The 21,263-nt window shown below is 41.5% G+C and overlaps 1 protein-coding gene across 3 annotated transcripts in view; it reads left to right on the top strand.

Moving 5' to 3' along the window:
* The window catches only part of whd (carnitine O-palmitoyltransferase whd), a 113,178-nt gene that overhangs the window by 20,376 nt on the left and 71,539 nt on the right, over nucleotides 1–21,263 (top strand). The window contains exon 1 of one of the 3 annotated variants that reach the window (XM_019056544.2): nucleotides 5,445–5,765. The exons of the other annotated variants lie outside the window; for them this stretch is intronic. The gene's annotated coding sequence lies outside the window, so the exon portion shown is untranslated. Of the gene's footprint in view, nucleotides 1–5,444; nucleotides 5,766–21,263 lie in introns of those variants that run through there. 3 annotated transcript variants of the gene reach the window in all.

Here is a 21,263-nt window from a genome sequence, read left to right on the forward strand (position 1 = left end):
TAAGGAACCAGGAGCATTGCATTGTTGTTAAGATTGTGCAACTTCTTTTGCCTCGGCAGAAAAACCTGATTATCTACTAACAATCTCTATTTTACTTCCTATTAACTGTAAAGTTAAGACAAAAATTACCATGTGAATTTCATATTTTTTCATTATTTCAGTAATTGTATTGCAAAGGATGAAGTTGCACAATCTTAGCAACAATGCGATGCTTCTGGTTCCTTATTGCAAAATGCAATCAAATTGGGGAACTGATGGCGGATACGTTTTTCTTAAAATGCGTCAGAAATAGTAGTTCTTTATTGCAAAATTTGGTCCAACCGGGCATCGGCGCAAGTGTCAGCATCAAGACTCGAACTAGATCAATTCTAATTCAGATTTTTTGCTGTTTCCTTTACTTCTTTACAGCTGTCTTTTTCGTAGTGTTACTTTGAAAGTTCTTCCGTTGAAAAAATGAGGTTACTAGGAGATTGAGGTCATTGTCTAGTTTGGCTAGCTCCTTATGTAACATCAACTGCGTTGTGTTTTACCGGCGAGATAGCTCCCTCACTCTCCTCCTCTCTGTCTGTCTCTTTCGTTGCTCTGAAAGTTGTCACTCCACAGGTGGTCTAAAACTCGGTGATACAGTGAGCTTTTAAACATGTGTTTCCACGATCGTAGTGGGAAAATATTCGATGTTCGTATCCTGAACTCCGAAGAGGGGTATGGTTTTTCCAAAGAAAATCCCAGTCAAGTGGGAGAAAACTTTGATTTCTCATCAGGGAATAGGCTCCTGAAAATAAGGGAAAATCAGGGAATGAGCATGGTCAGGTTGTCTCCAAGTCCGGAATTTCCGGAAAGTCCGGAAATAGTACTGACTTTTTAAGGGCGGTCCGGAATTACTGAAAAAGTGCGGAAATTCCGCAAAAAGGTCCGGAAATTTCTCAACGTTTTGTCATTTTTGTCGCAATTTCAAATTTTTGAAATATTTCGAATTTCGTCAAATGGAGGTCCTGAAAAAGTACGGAATATTTCTGTCCGAGGAGGTACTGAATTTCTTGAGAATGTACTAAAAAAGTACTGTAAAAGTACTTACTTTTGACCAGCCTGTTTTAGTTGACACCCTGATGGTTATGAGTTCTAGACACCTCAATTGGACTGCGTTAAACAGAAAGGAACCAAGCCACATCAGCTATTGCCAAATTCAATTGGGCAATTTAATTTTTTACATGAAAACTGTTCTGCGGATTTTCGTGCAAATTGCAGTGAAAATTCTCCATAGTTTGAAGCAAATTCCTTAAAAATTTCAAAGAAATCTGCACAAACGTTCTCTCGTAAAAAATTGTATTGCCTAGTTAATTTTGGCAGTAGCTGATGTGGCTTGGTTCCTTTCTGTTAAACTCGGTCCAATTGGCGTAAGCCTACGTCGTTTACAGAGGCAAGCAGCTGGAAGCGTTTCCCCCAAAAGTTGCCGCATTCCTAAGTTTTCATCTCTTTCGACGGCCTCTAAGAGAGCGGTCCAAAGAGGCTTTTCGGATCCGTCTTTATCGGACCCGATGAAAGGCGTTTAAAGGGGGAATCAACGGCTCAATTTAATGTCAAGGCTCGCCGTCCTGCACAACGCCCTAATTCCGTCGCCCTTCCCTATCTTAATTTCCACTTGAGCCCTATTTCACACGAAGATCATTGCTTTCTGGGGCTTATGGAGGAATTGAGATACGCCCGTAGGTCAAAGGAGCGACGATTTGAGAGGCTTCACCCACTCAACAGCCGGCGACGCTCGACTGGGGAGCAAGTCTGTCTTGCCGAGCAAGAACCACCCATCTCCAACTGGAACCCGTATGTGCATCTGCGGTTTTTCCCTAGAGCTTTCGGACGTCTGCCTTGTTGGATGTGAACTTGTGCTAATGAACCTTGATTGCTTTGTTTACGCTCTTACCCACCTTCGCCGTCCGATGACTATCATTTGCGCAGGATCTTGTCCGCTTGCATGTCATTACGTGCGTAAATACATTATATTAACGAAGAAAACATGAAGGAAACGCAAAGCTCGTTCGATAATGTGCAAAATGTATGATTTTTGGGGATTCCGAGATAAATTTCTGAATTAATTTGTTGTAATGATGATGAGACGCATTTCTGCAAAATGAGTGTATTTACTATCAGGGTGTCTACTGGTCCGGCAGCACGAATTAAGATACATTTCGGTGAGATGAATAAAACTTACCCTGCACTCCTATTCTCAGGGTGTCTACAAGTCCGGAATTTTTGGAAATTCCGAAAATTGCACTGATTTTTTAAGGGCGGTCCGGAAGTACTGACAAAGTGCGGAAATTCTGGAAGAAGGTCCGGATTTTTTTTCATTTTTGTCGCAATTTGCGCGAGAAATTCAAATTTTTTAAATTTTTCGAATTTGGTCCATCGGAGGTACTGACAAAGTACTGAATTTTCCCGCTGAGGAGGTAGTGAATTTCTCGGGAATGTACTGAAAAAGTACTGTAAAAGTACTGATTTTTGGCCAACCTGTTCTAGTAGACAGGGTATGGATTTGATCGACACGAATCGATTGGAAAGTAAAAGCGTACGAATTGATGGGTGTGAACCGCGACAGACATTGATTCGATCGACATGATTCTATAGAAAAATAAAGATGAGAACCGATCGACGTGATTCGATCGACAAACCCGTGAAACGATCGACAAACCCGTGAATCGATCGCCAAAATTCGTGGATCGATCGCCATAATGCGTGCATTGATTGACAACTGTATAAGTCGCGAATCATTCGATGCGCCAATTTGATCGATTCTTTGCCTTTTCGATCGATTCATAGTGTTGTCGATCAATTCGCGGCTTACAGTTAGTCAATCAATGCACGCATCTGACGATAGTTCCAGGGATTTTGTCGATCCATTCTCGGATTTTTAGATCGATTTACGTTCTTATTTTTTGATCGACTCATGTTGATCGGTTCTAATTTTCATTTTTCTATAGATTCATGTCGATCGAATCAATGTCTATCGGTTCACGCCCATCATTTCCCACGTGTTTACTTTTCAATCGATTCGTGTCGATAAAATCTCTACCCTCCGATTCCGAATAGGAGTGCGGGGTGAGATTTATTTATCTTAGCAAAATGTATCTTAATCAGTGCTGCCGGACCAGCACTCCAGCAGACACCCTGATTGTCACATCAACTCATTTTGCAGAAATGCGTCTTATCATCATTACAACAAATTATTTAGACATTTATCTCGGAATCCCCCTCTCCATACTGTCCCTCTAAATGCATCCTTCTATCCTCATTTCACTGGAAAAAATACACTGGATCTAGAGTGCAGACTCTTGAAAACATTGACAAGGAAAAATACTCTTGATTCAATCAGATTTTTGCTTAAATGAAAAGGAAATCCGCTCAAATTAAGAGGCTTGGTTCTTGATTTAAGCTGAAATCTGATTGAATCAAGAGTATTTTTTCTTGTCGTTGTTTTTAAGAGTCTGGACTCTAGATCCAATGTGGTTTTTTTTCCAGTGCATTCTGAATCATTTTCCTGTTTCAATCATTTCACATATCGCATTCTCCGAAGTCAATGTGCCCGGGCAAGACAGGTGATCGGTGCTCATATTGGAAGCAGCTCACGGCGAGCTGTCGCTCTAAGTGTAGAAGCGCCATTCTTCTCGCGTTCGGCTTTTATGGCATTCGGTATTCCGGCGCGACTCGGCGAGTTCAAGGCCGATCGCTGCGAGCCGCGAGCAAGAAGCGCGAGTCCACGCGGGCCCCCGGAAATTGGGCAACCCCGCCGGAGACTCGCTCGAGGAAGTGCAGCTCGCTGCGTGCGTCCCGGCCCCTGGAAATTAGGCAACCGCGTCGTACATGACGGACCAACTCCTGCAACACTTTTGTGTACTCACGAGCGCGTCGAACCCGCTTCAGGTGTCTGCAGGCGCGCACTGTGGATCGAGTGCATTGATGCCGGAAAATATTGGATGGCAAGCATTCATGATGCAGATGCACTGGGAAAAAAAACACTGGATCTGGAGTCCAGACTCTTGAAAACATTGATCAGAAAAAATACTCTTGATTCAATTAGATTTTTGCTTGAATCAAAACGAAATCCGCTTAAATTAAGAGGCTTGGTTCTTGATTTAAGCAAGATTCTGATTCAATCAAGAGTACTTTTTCTTGTCCATGTTTTTAAGAGTCTGGACTCTAGATCCAATGTGTTTTTTTTTTCCAGTGTGTATTAGAAAACGCTCCGTTGAAGTCAAGAACTGAACTCAGTTGACTGATGGATTTTGGCTGACGTCTGTGTCCAACCACTTTTCAGGTTTCGATAAACGATCAAATTCCGAACCAATATTGTGATTAAAGTAGACCAGTTGATGACTGATGGTCACCATGCAACAGTCCTCTTTCATCACAATTGGACAAGCAACGGACCAGCCGTCAAATTTTGACCAGAATGGAGTGCCATTATATATCCAGGGTTGCCGCAGTCAGGGAAAACCGGGAAATGTCATGGAATTTTAAGAAGCCAGGGCAAACCGGGAAATGTCATGGAATTTTAAGAAGCCAGGGCAAACCGGGAAATTTCAGGGAAAAATTGTTAAATCACCTTCATTTGCTCTCTAGAATGGGTTTGAGGTTTCGAATAACAGATTTTGCCTGAAAACTATTTTCAATTATGCCTTCTTAACCATCCGTCACATCTTCAATGGAGATGTTGCATGTGTGAGGGATTTGCGATTTGACCATTGATTCTTACGTAAAAGTTCGCGAAAAACACGATGGTGCCACTGGTTTTCTCTGAAATCAACTCCCAAGCTCAAAAAAAGCTCTTAAAGTGAGGCCAAAATGGAGGGGATATCCCACGCTATCTTGAGAGTCCACCTCTACATCAAGACAAACTCTCCATGCAAAGATAGGGAGCAAATACATTTGCAGGGTTGCCGTGTTTTCAGTTTTGGAGTCCCCAAATAAAGTGGCAGCTCTGTCAATGTATTTGCTCCCTATCTATGCATGGAGGAGTTTGTTTTGATGTAGAGGTGGACTCTCAGGATAGCGTGGGATATCCCCTCCATTTTGGCCTCAACTTGAGAGCTTTTTTTGAGCTTGGGAGTTGATTTCAGAGAAAACCAGTGGCACCATCGTGTTTCTCGCCAACTTTTACATAAGAATCAACGGTCAATTCGCAAATTCCTCGCACATGCAACATCTCAATTATCAGGGAATTTCACCAAAATGTGTCAGGGAAATCAGGGAAATGTCAGGGAATTTGATTCTCTATATTCTGTGGCAACCCTGAGGACAGGAGCGCTCGCGGCTCGCCGTATTCCCTCTTTCGTCGGATCCCCCGTGACCGAATTTCCCGAAGTAAACAATAGGACGGCAACGACGCCCCCCCCCCCCCCGAATTGCGCGAGGATCCGCGGTTGCTTCACGGAGCGCGCGTCGCGACGACCCGCCGCGACGCCCGCCAGTCGCGCAGCCGTCCCCGTCCCGAGCGGATTGTCCCCGTGCAGTCGCTCCCCGAGTGTTTTCTCAAGTGTTTTTCTTCGCTCCGAAGCCCGAATTCCGGATTCCGAAGCACCCGAAGTGCAGTTTCGGGTTTTTGGCTCGTTCGTATAGTCCTGCCAGGATTTCGCGAGGTTTCTAGCCCGTTTTCGTGTCCGGTCGTCGTTACGGAGTGCTTTTTTTTCTCGACCGAGTGTCGGATTTTCTGTGTGATTTTTCGAGCTGTGGTGTTTCAGGACTTATTCCGGCTCCACGTCATCGCTGTTCACTAGGTAAATGCATGTTTTGTCGAGTGTTTCGTTGTTTATCACAGGGTTGCCACAGTCAGGGAATACTGGGAAAGTCAGGGAAAAACGGGAAATGTCAGGGAAAAACCGGGAAATGTCAGGGAAAAACCGGGAAATGTCAGGGGAAAACCTGGAAATGTCAGGGAAAATAACCAAAGTGTCAGGGAAAAATTTTTAAGTCACCTTTCACTGGGGAAAAAAAAAACACATTGGATCTAGAGTTTAGACTCTTAAAAACATCGACATGAAAAAATACTCTTGATTCAATCAGATTTAAGCTTAAATCAAGAACCAAGCCTCTTAATTTGAGCAGATTTCCTTTTGATTTAAGCTTAAACCTGATTGAATGAAGAGTCCTTTTTCTTGTTAATGTTTTCAAGAGTCTGGACTCTAGATTCAATGTGTTTTTTTTCCAGTGTTTTCGCTCTCTGAAATGAGCTTGACGTTTCGAGAAGCAAGTTTGCCAATAAACTGTTTCAAATTATGCCTTTATAACCATCTGACATAATTTCAAGTGTCAGGGAGGTTCCCCCAAATGTGCCAGGGAAATGTTAAGGAAATTCATTTTTTAAATTCTGCTGCAACCCTATTACCAGCTTGTTCAGGGTATTTTCTCGGACTTAATGCTGGTTCAAGAGTTTTCAGTGGTCTGAAATACCGGGAATGTCGGGGAAAGTCAGGGAAGTACTAAACGGCGGTCTGAAAAGTCAGGAAAGGCAGCGGATCTGAAAAGGCAGGGACTTTGATAAACCAAGCGCGGGTCTCTACAATGTAACATGCTGCATTCGATTAACCCCAGCTGGGACGGTCCGGAAGAGCGGCTCTAGTGAAGCCACCAGAGCCGCTAATAAAGTGAGTATGAGCAATTAAACAACCGCAGCTTATGGTTAGGATCCCTGGGTCGACGCCTAGTGGATCGAGTAAACGGGAGACGTTGGACAAAATGTGGAAACTTTAAAAGCTCATTAGCTCGTTAAATCGAAACTTTGATGTGTTAAAAGTGGTTCCATTGGTTTCCTCGTAAAATATTCTTCCAGAAGTACCCCTTAAAATTTAAAATGTGACGAATTAAACTTCAAAATTTGCAGTTTTAGTCGAAAATTTCATGTCTGACCTCTGTAATTTACTCGATCCCCTGTGCGACATTTCTAGATGATGGAGATAGTGATTCTGGAAACGTCGAAAACAGAGAAATATTTGAAAAGCATGAACTAAGACCAGCATTTTGTAAAATATTACCGACTAAAAAATTGTCTCGAGTCGATGAGTCTACGATCGTTCCTGAATCCATACTTAGAAATCTTGAGCTAAATTCTTTGGTCGAAGTTTTCATATTCGTCTCGTTGTAGAGACTATCAAGAAAATCTGAGAGCATGGAATAGAGTTTACATTTGTTCTTGGCTAGGAAGCCTGTAAGAAACTGAAGACATCGTACTTTCTTTTAGAAGTTTCAAATGAATGGAACTGCAAGCTCAGTACAGTCAAAGACTTGAGGAAGTGAACTTTCACGTAAAGAATATCAAGCATTCAGCTTTTTAAGCACCCGTTTTATAAACCTCCCGTTCAGAAGTTAATTTTTGAACTTTCGATCGTGTTTCTTACTCGGAAGGTATTTTTGTCATTCAAATGAAGTTTTTTCCCTCTCTTTCTTAAAAACAACTGTCTTGTCAATTGAAAAAAACTGCTTGCATTATTCAAATTGCGTCAATACTTATTGTAAACATCATGCTTTTTTACCTGACGCCCGCATTTATTTTGTTTGAAGAAAGGCAGTTGTTTTGTCGCCGGAAAAATTGTCTGAATAAAACACTCCCGTTTTAAGAATGCAGAGCGCATTATGGCATAAACATCAAATGCGAAAACATCCAATGCCGTAAAACTGAATCATATCCTCATTGTAACGGTGGATTCTTGGTTCCGCGTTCAAACCAACAAAGGACTTTCTCATCGAGGTTTATGAACAGAGACTGATTTCCTCTAGATATAAAGACAATTAAGCGTGGTAGTATTCATTATCTAGTTGAATTGATTGTCATTGATTGATTCTGAGTTCCGATTTTTTCGATCGCTGAATATTTATGAGCCGTTATTTTACTTTGTTTTACCTCCCCGTCGCAAGGTCACTGTCAAGGATTACGAATCTGATCATTTTTTGTGAAGAGTTTAAACCGAGTAGGTGCAACATGTGAATCGTAAAGTCGGTGCAACAGGTGAATTTTAGAGCCTTACACGGTGAAAAAAGTTAATGTCGTTGACGCAGCCAACCCCAGTTGAAATTCTCTGCAATATGGAACTAATATTTCTGCTTCAATTTAAAAACAACGTATGTGCCATGTTTCCTCACACAGATAGGTAGTTGTATGGATGAGTTAGAATAGTAGTTCCTTATCGCAACATGTAGTCTATTTGATGATGTGCACCGATAGGATTGGTACTCTTTACTAGTATCCACAAACTGCCAGGTTAGCAGCAACCAACTATACTGCATTTTGCCATCAGGAATTGAAATATCTGGTTCAGTTTAGAAACGACGTATGTAACATTAGTTTCCTTATGATATTTTCCCGTCATACTTTATTTCTTCTTCGGAAAATCAGTAATTTCTTGATAACTACCTTAATTTTTCTTTTCTGTTAACGGAATATTCTGTATTCATTTCAAGCTTTTAAGTTGGCTTGCCTCTTTTCGACGAAATAAAATTCCGGAAATTTTGAAAAACCGCAATGGAGTTACGTGGTTCCGCGCTTCGGCCATCGTTATGCAGTCATTCCTCCGAAAGCTCAGCTTTTTCATGGAAAGATTTAATGGTTGAACTTTGGAAGCTCATAAATGAAGCGTTTGGTCGTGATTGTCAAAGGCTTTGGTACCGTTGGAATTTTTCGTATTCATATCAGCGGATTTGCATACAATTATTTCTGCTGCAAATGTTTTGTCCCCGCCGCGTTGTTTACAATCTCAAGAACAGCAATAAAGCTACATCAGCCGGAGGTGGGTTATTCCTATGAGTAATCATGACGCGCATAAAAATAATAATAGAAAAATCGTCATTCAGGCGCAATGAGTCCTTTGCTATTTTATGATAGTGACAATTAGTCGCCTCTCTGACTCAAAAGCGTATCTAAATTTTCACGTGAGCCCTGTTTCACCTATATATCCGTGCTTCCCGGGGCTCATGCTGAAATCGAGGTACCCTCTCACGCTACATAGTGGGTCGCGTTAATTGGAGAGGTCGGACAAAAGTTTGAAACTTTAGAAGCTGATAACTCCTTAAATCAAAGCTTTGAGTTTCAAAAGTGGTTCCATTGGTTTCCGCGTGAAATTTTCCTTTACATGCACCCCCTTAAAATTTAAAATGTGACGAATTAAACCCCAAAATTTGCAGTTTTGGTCAAAAATGTCATGTCTGACCTCTCTGATTGGCTCGATCCACTGCGCGCCAGAGGAACGTCAGAATTATCTTAACCCTAAAAATCTGGAAGTAAATACAATATAAAAATCGGTCTCCAACATCTGATCAATATTAATTAGATCGCATTAAACAAAAAGAACCAGCGCAATTACAGTGTTGTGAAAATGTTGCTTCTTCATACTTCTCTAGAAAACCCCCCAAATGGCAAATAGTTTTTGCATCCCACCAAAAAATTGCTAATTTTAAAGGGGAATAATTGTGTGATTTTGAATACTGTACATATATCTCGTATTTTTTTTATAAAAAAAATGAAGTTGCACGATTTTGAAACCACTGCAATGATCTTGGTTCTTTTTTGCAAAATGCAATCAAATTTTGACTAGAATTACTTAAAGGCAAACAATTCGGAGAATTAATGTTCTTAATTGTCGCAAATTAATTCCGCATTCGAGTGGAAATCTTATCAAATACGCTCAGAATAAGTCTGGGCGTGTGGAATCTATAGAACTGTTGGATGAATATCAATTCAAATTTTCTAGAGATAAACCTCGTGTGGTGGTAATTTATTTTAGCCCATCTGGTTGTGGAAAAAAACGGAGGCAAAGAAGGAAAACAATTTAGCGAAGTAATGGAAACTTGAGCGCATGGGTTAAAAAATCGCATATTCACGCAGAGAACGACCGATTTTTCATTAGTCTTGAAATTTCTCATAACGGATTTTTTTAAACAAGGAAAGTGTCCAATATATTGTATACTACTAACAGTGAAAGTGATTTTCACTTCTAAGGAAAATAAACTTTGTCATGCCTCTAGCACAGAGTCCACTGGTGTCTGGGTTGGTGACCTTGGTCGATAAATCCCTTTCTTAGCCATTCCTTTATTTTTATTTAAATTTTTTCGTCTTGGTCAACCCCACTTACTTTTTTTCGATTTCAGAGCACTTAAGCACCCTTCACACTTGATTTTTTCTTCCGTAGACAATTTTCAGACCGTGAATCCTTTTCATATGAGAATTTTAAAACGCACTCTTTAGTCCGAGAGCCAGACGATATTTAATAACCATCTTTCTTTGTCTTAGTCAACCCTACTCACTTTGTTTCGCTTTCAAAGCACTTGACCACTCTTCACACTTGATTTTTTCCTCCGTAGACAATTTTTAGACTGCTTATTAACCCTTTTCATTTGCAAATTTTAAAACGCACTCTTTTGTCCGAGAGCCAGACAATATTTAATAACAAAATCGTAAAACAATTTGACAAATTTAATCTGATATAGAAAATGGTTTTCTGCCATGTAATGTCACACGCTACAAAGTGGCAAAGGACCATTTTCTTTGTCAGTACGTGGCTATCGTTTTAAATGAGAAAAAAAAGAAAAAACACACTAAGAAATGTCCCGAATACTGTATGTTTAACAAGGTGGAGAAATGATGGGTCCACACCATTTCGCGGGGAAATCAAAGCCAACAAGTTCCAAAAATTATAATTAGAGTCAAAAATACATTTTTTTTCAACTCTAACGAGTATCAGTACAAAACTGTTTAGCTCAGGCAGTTTGCATTGGACGTCGGCTATTGTTTTAAGTGGTCAAAAATTGTATCACGAGTTTGTCACTAATATCGTCTGGCTCTCGGGACGACTTGGGAATAATTTACTCATCATACTATCACCGCACGATAAAAGTAGAGTATAAAAGCCGGACGAGTCGCCTCGAATTGAGCTGAGAAATAGTGCGCGATGACGCGACTCGTTAAAATTATGCAAGTTTAGTCCACCTGCATCGGATTCAGAGGCCGTAATTCGACCGCTTGAACTGCATGCATTAGTAGCCGACAAGCGATGCCTATCGAGTCGCATCCCGCTTTGTTTGAACACATGCCACTCGAAGCCTCAAATGAATTAGTGAAATGAAAACACACCAACTCGGGTTTTTTTCGATTTTCACTTTTTTACGGTTTAGTAACACTTATGGATAGAAGCATCGCATCTGCACGCAAAAGGAAATTTCGAAATTGCAATCGGAAGTGCTCGAAACAGCGACGGGAAAAGGGAAGAATCGAAGTGTTTGATTGGAAATAACAATTTTTGGCCATTTCAAGAGAAACGGGTGACCATCCGTTTTTTTTTTGGTTTTTTTTTTGCTTTTTTGTCGTAATTTGAGCGAGAAATTCAAATGTTTCGAATTTCGCCAAATGGAGGTACTGAAAAAGTTCTGAATTTTTCTATTGAGGAGGTACTGAATTTTTTGGGAATGTCCTGAAAAAGCACTGATTTTTGGCCAGCCTGTTTAGGTAGACATCGATTGATCTGCCATCTAAACCCGGGGAAAAAGATCGATCAACTGGGTGTTCGTAACGAACACCTTAATAATCGATTCTTTAGCATTGTTTCAAAGGGTGATATATCGAAAATCGATCATTCACGCCTCGTGACTGATTGTGGCTCATTAGAAAATAGCCACGCTCGTTGCTATGTTACGTGATTCTTACGCGAATGTGAATCAGGGGCTTAATCCGGGTTGACTGAACCGGCGAGGTGGCCAAACCCCGTTATTCTACAAGTTTTAACTCTGATTTCACTTTGGATTAGTCAAAGTACTTTTAATTGGATTGCATTTTGCAATGCAGTACTATAAATTCTGGCTCTTCTGGGAAAACACTTATGTGGCATAGGGAAACTAGTGGCACATACGTTGTTTTTAAACCAGACTAGAATTTATAGTTCCAAATTGTAAAATGTAGTCCAATTGTTTCTTGAAAAAGCAGCGCGCGGAATTCCTTGCATCGTCAAGATCAGTCAGATGACTTGGACTACATTTTGCAATTTGGAACTATAAATCTAGCCCGGTGTAAAAACAACGTATGTGCCATTAGTTTCCCTATGCACGCAAGTGTTTTTCCAGATGAGCCAGAATTTATAGTTCCAAATTGCAAAATGCAGTCCAATCGGTGAAAATGCAATCTTTATTCCCGTTTGTGACACTGCGGAGGTCCAAAATACGGGAACCAATCAGAAATGGATTCACATTGTCTTAACTCTCAGTACAAAGGGACTGTAGGTATAAATGGAGGAAAAACGATGTTGCCAAGTTTCAATAATCGCAACTATCTGTTGCACCATGAATTGCAGAGAAATACACCAGACGGCAGCGCAGAGTTGGTCGCGGGGGGGGGGGGGGGGGGGGTGCGACACGGTGTAAATACACAACACTCTCGCACACCTCCGCTCCACACTGCGCGGTGGCTGCGGGGAAGTTGTGTAAACAAACACTTGGCACGCTGACATGACGCACAGTGGATCGAGTCAATAAGAGAGGTCGGACATGAAATTTTGTACTACAACTGCAAATTTTGATGTTTAAATCGTCTCATTTTAAATTTTAAGGGGTGCTTTTAGAAGAAAATGTCACGAGGAAACCAATGGAAACCACCTTTAGAACCTCAAAGTATTGTATAAACGGAGTTATAAGCGTTTTTATATATTATAATGATCTAATCTGCTAAAATACGTGTGTTTAAATGGGAAATGCCGCCAGATGACTTCATTAGGCGGTGTATTTTCTCACTTTTAAATCTATTTTTATACTATTTCCCATATCAGAAAAAAATAAAGAAAAATACTGTGAAATCGACTCTTTAAGCACTTTCAGATGAAGCAATAAAAAATGTGCATGCAAATTCTCCATTTCGACGGATTTCAGCCAATTTCATTTATCAGCCCGCCGGCTGATAATTTCGATTATCAGCACAGTGATTATCAGCGTCGAGACAATGGGAGAGGTCGAACATGATTTTTTTACTACAACTGCAAATTTCGATGTTTAAATCGTCTCATTTTAAATTTTAAGGGGTGCTTTCAGAAGAAAAGTTCACGAGGAAACCAATGAAACCACTTTTAGAACCTCAAAGTAGTGTATAAACGGAGTTATAAGCGTTTAAAGTTCCCAAATTTTGTCCGACGTCTCCCGTTGACTCGATCCACTGTGCGACGGCGAGTGCGGCGGTGACGCTGACGCGGGCGTCGCGGGTCGCGCTGCGCCAGAAGTGAAATCGCAAACAGTCGGGTCGGTGGCGACGCAACGCCGTTGCTGAAAAAATTGCTCATCAAGGACGTCCCGACGTCGTAGACGTCCGCGGCAGGGAAGTCGCTCCGGTAACAATGGCCGCAAACCCCAGTTCACTCAACCGACAGCCTTCCAACCGGTTGAGACAGCGCCGATAGACGCTTGCGAATATAGGTCTCGTGCTCGATACACGATCGAATTACCGAACCAATTACCATCAAAGTGTCGGGAATCATCAGTCTTAAAATCATTAATTTGCTTAATTTTAAAATGGAAACTTAGCGGAAATGTTACCTGTGGCAGGAAAGGATGAATGTTGCCACTCTTTCTGCTCAAATTTGACGGCCCATCCAATTTTGATCAAAAAGGACTGTTGCATGGTGACCATCAGCCATCAACCGGTCTACTTTGATCAGAAGTGGTTCGGAATTTGATCGTGTATCCAGACCTTATGTCCGCCGAAAAAAAACTCATCGGGGACTGATGAATTGTTGCGGATGAACTGAAATGCGGAATGCTCTGAATCAGGGTTGCCTCAGTCAGGGAAAACCAGGAAATATCAGGGATAATGACGAAAATGACGAAAATATCAGGGAAAATTTTTTAGATCACCTTCATTTGCTTTCTAGAGTAGGTTTGAGGTTTTGAACAACTAATTTTGCCTGAAAACTATTTTCAATTATGTCTTCTTAACCATCCGTCAGTCCGTCACATCTTCAATTGTCAGGGAATTTCACCAAAATGTGTCAGAAAGCATGGTGTATAAGACCTGGAATAACCAGAATTCATTAGGGAATGAAAGCTTTTAGGGAAAATTAAAGAAACTGTTCCAGAAACCGAGAATCTCTTCTTCCACCGCTGAGAGACCATTTTGTTTTTAAATGCGGGAATTTTAAGCCCCTACCGTTTTTAAATTTTATGTTATTGCACCTGAGTCGCCATTATCCACCTCACGAATGACATTTTAGTGTATTTTCCGAAGGTAATACACTATTGCGTTTTTGAAAACGCTTTTGGAATTAATATTTTGAATGTGCTGATCGTAAGTTAATCATCAGCAGAATATGAATGTCGCTCCTGTTTATGAATATCCTATCACGGTGTCAAATGTTTTTTCTCACATCATGAAATGAGCGCAGAGAATGGCGCATCGATGAGTAATTGTGCCTCTTGTTGGCCAGGCTCCAAGTTTTCTTGTCCGCCTTGTTTCCGTTGCAAATGACCCGACCTGTCTGAAACCACGTATGAATTCTCTGATTAGCTAGTTCCGCCGGTTTTCAGGATGCTAATATGAATGAACAATTATTAAGTTGCAGAACTCGAATGTATCGCAACCAATAAAACTTGAAGAAGAATCAGCTTGTTTAGTAATTTTTACTTGTCCACTTTTTGAAAAGTAGAGAGTGAAATTAGTTTCAGGAATTTTCCCGCATTTGTTTGAATGATACACTGAAAAAAAAACTCGGGCCGTGCGGGAGCCGCAATTACGGGCTATATAGACATACCGTCCGTTCCGGGCTCAGAGGCCGAAAATTCCTTCTGCATGTAGGCGTAGCTTCGATTGCTCCGGGTCCAGAGGCCGAAGCTACGGCTCCAGTAGCCGGAATTTTCGGCCTTTGAGCCCGGAACGGACGGTATGTCTATATAGCCCGTAATTGCGGCTCCCACGGTCGGAGTTCTTTTTTCAGTGTACTCAAACTTACGGAACTTGAGTTTCCATGAGGGGCGAATTTTGAGGTCCATTTTTAATGCGCATCGCCGAAAAAACCTACATGGCATCGGAAAATATCTGTTTCGTTGCGGCCAAGATTGCAAGCAAAAACCAGGAGAAAAACAAAATTGTTCATTTTGTAACCATCGTATTCTTTAGAAGATTTCCTGGTTCATTTCTTCCCTTTTTCCTCATGCAAATATACTAATTGTTTTTTGTCTATTCTCTGTTTCAGGTAAGGAGACAATGTCATTTACAAATTTTATCCCGCTAAAACGATAAAGAAACAGTGGTGAGTCAAGTCATTCACAGTTATTTCCCTCTCAACATTTTTGAGTCGAACGTTCATTTCGTTCACTTAGAAGAGGTGAGCCGAGTAACCTTTTTCGCGAGAAAGAGATTTTCAAAGGTTCACTGAAAAACAAAGTTACGGGCTATATAGTCATACCTCCTTTTCTGGCACAGAGGCCGAAACTTACGGGTGCTGAAGCCGTAGCTTTGATTGCGCCGGGTGCTGTGCCCGGAACCTTCGGCCTCTGAGCCCGGAACGCGGACGGTATATCTATACTAGAGGGCTACGCCCCCTGGCCGCTACGCGGCCCAACCCCCTGAAGGCGCTCCGCGCCATCAATGGGCCGCTTCGCGGCCCTATTTTTACCCCTATCAGTGTTAGTTTTATTTTTCCCCTAAAAAATTACAATATGAGGTATACTTTAATTTTAAACTTTACTTGAAATTACTTTAAAATTAAAAGGACGCGTTTTGGAATGACTGCTTGATGAAATATTGCAGTAAAACGATTAGCAACGATAGGCAGACATTAATTATGAATCCATGAGTCGGGGATCGAACCCACACCGAGATCAAAGTGGACGCACTCGACGTCTTAGACGACTCGGCCACCGCTCGACGTGAGGTTCTGGATACGAATCTTGTGTAGATAAGTGTAGAGCTGATGCGCAGGCTACACAGCTACTGCGCAACCTCCTTGACCACTGCGCATCCTCCCGCGCATAGCGGTAGCAGTACCGGAGCATTCTGTAAACTCACTCACTTTTATAACGTGTTTTTAAAAAAACCTGGATCCTTTTTCCAAAATCTGATTACAGCGGGCTCATCTAGGGCCAATTACCTGTCGATTTACGCAAAAATCATGGAAATCGGCCCGGTAGAACGCTCAAACGAACTATGACAAAAAGTATAAATTTACATTGTTTAAATGGGAGAATTCGCAACTTTACCACGTAATATAAAAAAACCTGGGCCATATTTTGAAAATCTGAAAAGAGTTGGCTTATCTAGAGGCAATTGCCCGTCGATAGCCGCAAAAATCATGAAAATCGGCCCGGTAGAACGCTGGAACTAAGCGTTACCAGTTTCGCAAAATTAGGAGGTCTTGGAGCTTATAGTATAGATAGCCCGTAAATACGGCCTCCTCGGCCGGAGTATTAATTGGACTACATTTTGCAATTTGGACCTATAGATTCTAGCCCGGTTTAAAAACAACGTATGTGTCATTAGTTTCCTTATGCACGTAAGTGTTTTTCTAGAAGAGTCAGAATTTATAGTCCCAAATTGCAAAATGCAGCCCAATTCAGTGTTGAGACGTGAAAAAGTAGTACTTTCGGTTTCCTGCGGTCTTCTCCGAACACAGGTAGACCACAGGCAGGCCCTAAAATTTTGGAATTGACCTAGTAGCCATCGCAATTCGCCTCGCGATTCGGGATTATCAGTAACTTCAGTTTCTATTTGTATATTTGGACGTATTTATGCTAAAAAGAACTATGTGCAAGTGGAAAGATGGGGTATGCTCGTTGTTGAAGGTCATAAGAATGAATGGGCCTTTAAAAGCGCCTGTGACGTCAGCGGCAACGATCGAGCCCGGGTACGACGGGGAGATGGGTGGCGGGACTCTTTAACTCATGAGCCCTGTCCACAACGCTCTTGTCACATGCCCACGGCTCACGAGTTAGCGCTCAATTCCTTTTAATTTAATTGAAAATCCCGCTTTTCCATTTTCTCAAAAGGAACTATATACACTCTTACATTGTTTCTAATGCAGTTTGCACGAGCACACCCCATCTTTCTACTTACACATACTTCCTTTTAGCATAATAGAGAATTTGCAGGTGTCTGAAATTTAATGAATTTCGTGTTTAAGTGGAAACTACAGAGTGAACTGAACACGAGGATACCCTTGGTTCATGAAATAAACAATTATTGGAGAAGATATGACAATATGATCTAATCTCCTAAAATACGTGTGTGAAAATGGTAAATGCCGCCAGATCACGTCACTAGGCGGTGTATTTTCTCACTTTTAAATCTATTTTATACTATCCCCCATATCAGAAAAAAATTTGAAAAAATACCGCGAAATCGGCTCTATTAGCACTTTCAGATGAAGCAATACAAAATTTGCATGCAATTTCTCCATTACGTTCATTTATCCTCCACCAGTACAAAAGACTTATTGTTAGCGCCACTGGCAAGCTAACAGCAACTGTGCCCCGCGTTGACACCGCAAGGTTACCATGGCTGTGGTACCTTCCTTCTCCACCGGTGCGGTATCCCTCGGGGTCAGTTTTGTTTACCGCCGACGCCAAGCTCGCGTCGCGACGCATGGGCATGTGCAGCGCCTGCGCAGTGACCGAGCGAATTGAAAACAAAATTTATGCGCAGTGTGCATCGGCGAAAAACAATTTAATCATCGCAGCGGCAGCCCATCGCGGTTGCCTGCCAGTCCCGTCTGAGCCGGCCTCGATGAATTTGTTTTAATTGAAGCCCCGTCGCAGTGACGTATGATGTCGCGCAACAACAGGCGGAGAATTGCGACTGTCAGGTGGATCAGGGATGCTAGGGATCAAAATCGGAATCATGGAAAAACAAGAATAGTAAATACAACCCACGAGAGACCATTTAGTTGGACGTATTTCTGTCAAACGGAACTTTGTGCATTAAGACATGAGCCCTGGGATCCGTAAGAATATATGCTTAACACGGCTCACGTCATAATGCACATAGTTCCGTTTGACAGAAATACGCCCAGTTAGTCTATCATTTTCTACCTTAGTCTGTTACAACAAACTTTTCTAACCATCGATCGCTCAATTTTCCGTTTGTCTTCTTGGTCCATAGCTTTTTCTATCAATTTCAACAATCAGCCCGCAGGTCCCTCTGACCAGAGTTTAACCGATCTGCAAAATAGCGACCTTTATGGTGCAAGATAGGGACCTATTGGACGTATTTCTATCAAACGGAACTAGGCGCCAATTTGGGTTACTTTTGGGGAATTCAGAATCCCGGATAGCGCGTTCTATCAAACGGACCTAAGCGCCATGAAAAAGCATTGCGAGTATAGGACGAATATACCGACGTCCGATTCCGCCGCCAATCCAAGCCCCCCTCTACCTTCCTCACCCTATGACGCTCAGGTCCGTTTGATAGAAATACGTCCTATTATTCTACCGTGCTAAGGAAGACCGTCGTATGAGCCTCTAAACGCTGCCAAGTTTCCTTCGATAATCGTGAATTATTCCCCCCCAAAAATTTTCATACAATTTTGTACGCATCATCTACAATATCTGATAATTTCAAGGAAAAATGGACTGCATTTTGCAATTTGGAACTATAAATTCTGGCTCATCTGAAAAAACACCTATGTGCTTCGGGAAACTAATGGCACTTGCGTTTTTAAACTGGACCAGAATTTATAGTTCCAAATTGCAAAATGCAGTCCAAATACGCATGAATGTCGTCGAAAATACATGTTTTACCGAGGGAAATTCGGAAACTCTCGAATGTTCGTACGACGTTTTTCCTTAGCCCGGCAGTATTACGGTAAACTGGAAAAAAACACATTGGATCTAGATTCCAGACTCTTGAAAACATTAACAGGAAAAAATACTCTTGACTCAATCGGATTTTTGCTTGAATCAAAACGAAATCCGCTTAAATTAAGAGGCTTGGTTCTTGATTTAAGCTAGATTCTGATTGAATCTAGAGTACTTTTTCTTGTCGATGTTTTTGAGAGTCTGGACTCCAGATCCAATGTGTTTTTTTTCCAGTGTAGTATTTTAAAGAAAGTTTACCAGTGGAAGAATTACTAGTATTTCAATTTGCGTATACTTCGAAACGAAGAAAATTGCATCTTTTCATGAGTAACCCGAAAAATTCCACGATTTTGCGAAACTACGGAGGATTGGGAGTTTTTTCCGCGGAGTAGCAATTACACGAGAGGAGCGGATTACGTCAAGATCTCGGATCCCTGGTTATTTCCACCATTAGTAATCAACAACGATAATTGATAGACCTGCTATTACCATAATCGCCACTATTGTTGCCATCCCACTTAGTGACTGCACGGTTGTCATACACTCCTCCGCGGATTTTCATATAAATATTCACTCTCTATCAATGGAGATGTTGCATGTGTGAGGAATTTGCGATTTGACTGTTGATTCTCATGTAAAAGTTGGCGAAAAACACGATGGTGCCACTGGTTTTCTCTGAAATCAACTCCCAAGCTCAAAAAAGCTCTCAAGTTGAGGCGAAAATGGAGGGGATATCCCACGCTATCCTGAGAGTCCACCTCTACACCAAGATACAAACTCTCCACGCAAAGATAGGGAGTAAATACATTAGCAGGGTTGCCATGTTTTCAGTTTAGAGTCCCCTAATAAAGTGGCATCCGTGTCAATGTATTTGCTCCCTATCTTTGCATGGAGAGTTTGTCCTGGTGGAGAGGTGGACTCTCAGAATGGCGTGGGATATCCCTCCATTTTGGCCTCAACTTGAGAGCTTTTTTTGAGCTTGGGAGTTGATTTCAGAGAAAACCAGTGGCACCATCGTGTTTCTCGCAAACTTTTGCACAAAAATTAATTGTCAAATCGCAAATTTCTCACACATGCAACATCTCCATTCAGAGTCCAAGGATATTCTAGTGCTCAATTTCATCTTAATAACGAAGAAATTCGCCAAATTTTAAAATTCTCCATTCGCCTGAACATTTCTCCATTCCTGTCTCGGAGTCGGAACTTCAAACACAGCCCAACCCTGACAGTGGTACACACGGTGATCGGCGCATTCCTGTGATAGCGCATTAGCGAAGCACTCGACGCGCTAATCACGGGTATGAGCGGTTTCCCCGATCACCGAGGAGAACAAAGAGTCCCCTCACAGCTCCGTTGCGAAATGACGCGAAACTGTAGAAACCTTCAAGGATCGTGTGCATTCAACGCCGCGTGGAAAATGTGGGAACAGCAGAAATTTAAGCCGCATACGTTGTACACTCAAACGGACTGGAGTATTTTTTGTTTTCGCAGGTTTATACACGACGACACTGCAAACCTCGCAGAGAGTTCCTTAGAAATGCAATTTTTACATTCAAGTGAACAGTGTTTGGATGTATTTCTATTAAACGGAACTATGTTCATTAACAGGGCTCGCGTCATGATGCACCTAGTTCCGTTTGATAGAAATACGTTCATTTCGACGGCCAAGTTGCAGAAATGCGTATCTCGGTTTGTGACTTTCCCGACTTCTTCTTTAAATTTGAACAGTATTTGGATGTATTTCTGTCAAACGGAACTATGTGCTTTGGGACATAAGCCCTGAGACCTATAAGAATATGTGCATAACAGGGCTCGCGTCATAATGCACGTAGTTCCACGGTTTGATAGAAACACGTTCATTATTCGACGGTAAAGTTGCAGAAATGCGTATCTCGGTTTGTGACTTTCCAGACTTCTTCTTTAAATTTATTTTTCACAAACACTCAAAAACACGAGAAAACCTATAAACACTCAACTTCATTTCTTAAAAAGTTGCCTGTTTTTTCCTCTGTGAATAAAAAATTGTTTGTGCAAATTGCAGTTTGTTCACGTCATTTGGTCAGTAAATGGCGACTTTAAACAATCAGCAAAATGAGTTTCACGTAGAGAGGTAGGCAATTTGCAAGGCAGCAAAACAATTTGCGACTTATTTTAACCTAACCTAACAATAAGAGAAAGCCTCTTCAATCCGTGAATTAACCAGCGGTTCCCAACCCTCTTTGGCCACGGACTCCTGCCTAGGGGGAGGCTGCGAAACGCCAACAAAATTTAACGATGTTTTCCTTCTTTCTTCTTTTATTGGTCTGATGCTTTTTTTATTCAACTTTTCGGATGACGAAAAATGTCGGCGGACCGTCGCGGACCACCGGTTGAAAACCGCGGGAATGGGCAATATGCAAATTCGACAACAACAAATTCGAACAAATTTTACAAATTTGATAGAATAGCATTACTTTACTCTGTAATGG

This window comes from Bemisia tabaci, chromosome 10 (assembly GCF_918797505.1).
Source record: "Bemisia tabaci chromosome 10, PGI_BMITA_v3".
NCBI lineage: Eukaryota > Metazoa > Arthropoda > Insecta > Hemiptera > Aleyrodidae > Bemisia > Bemisia tabaci.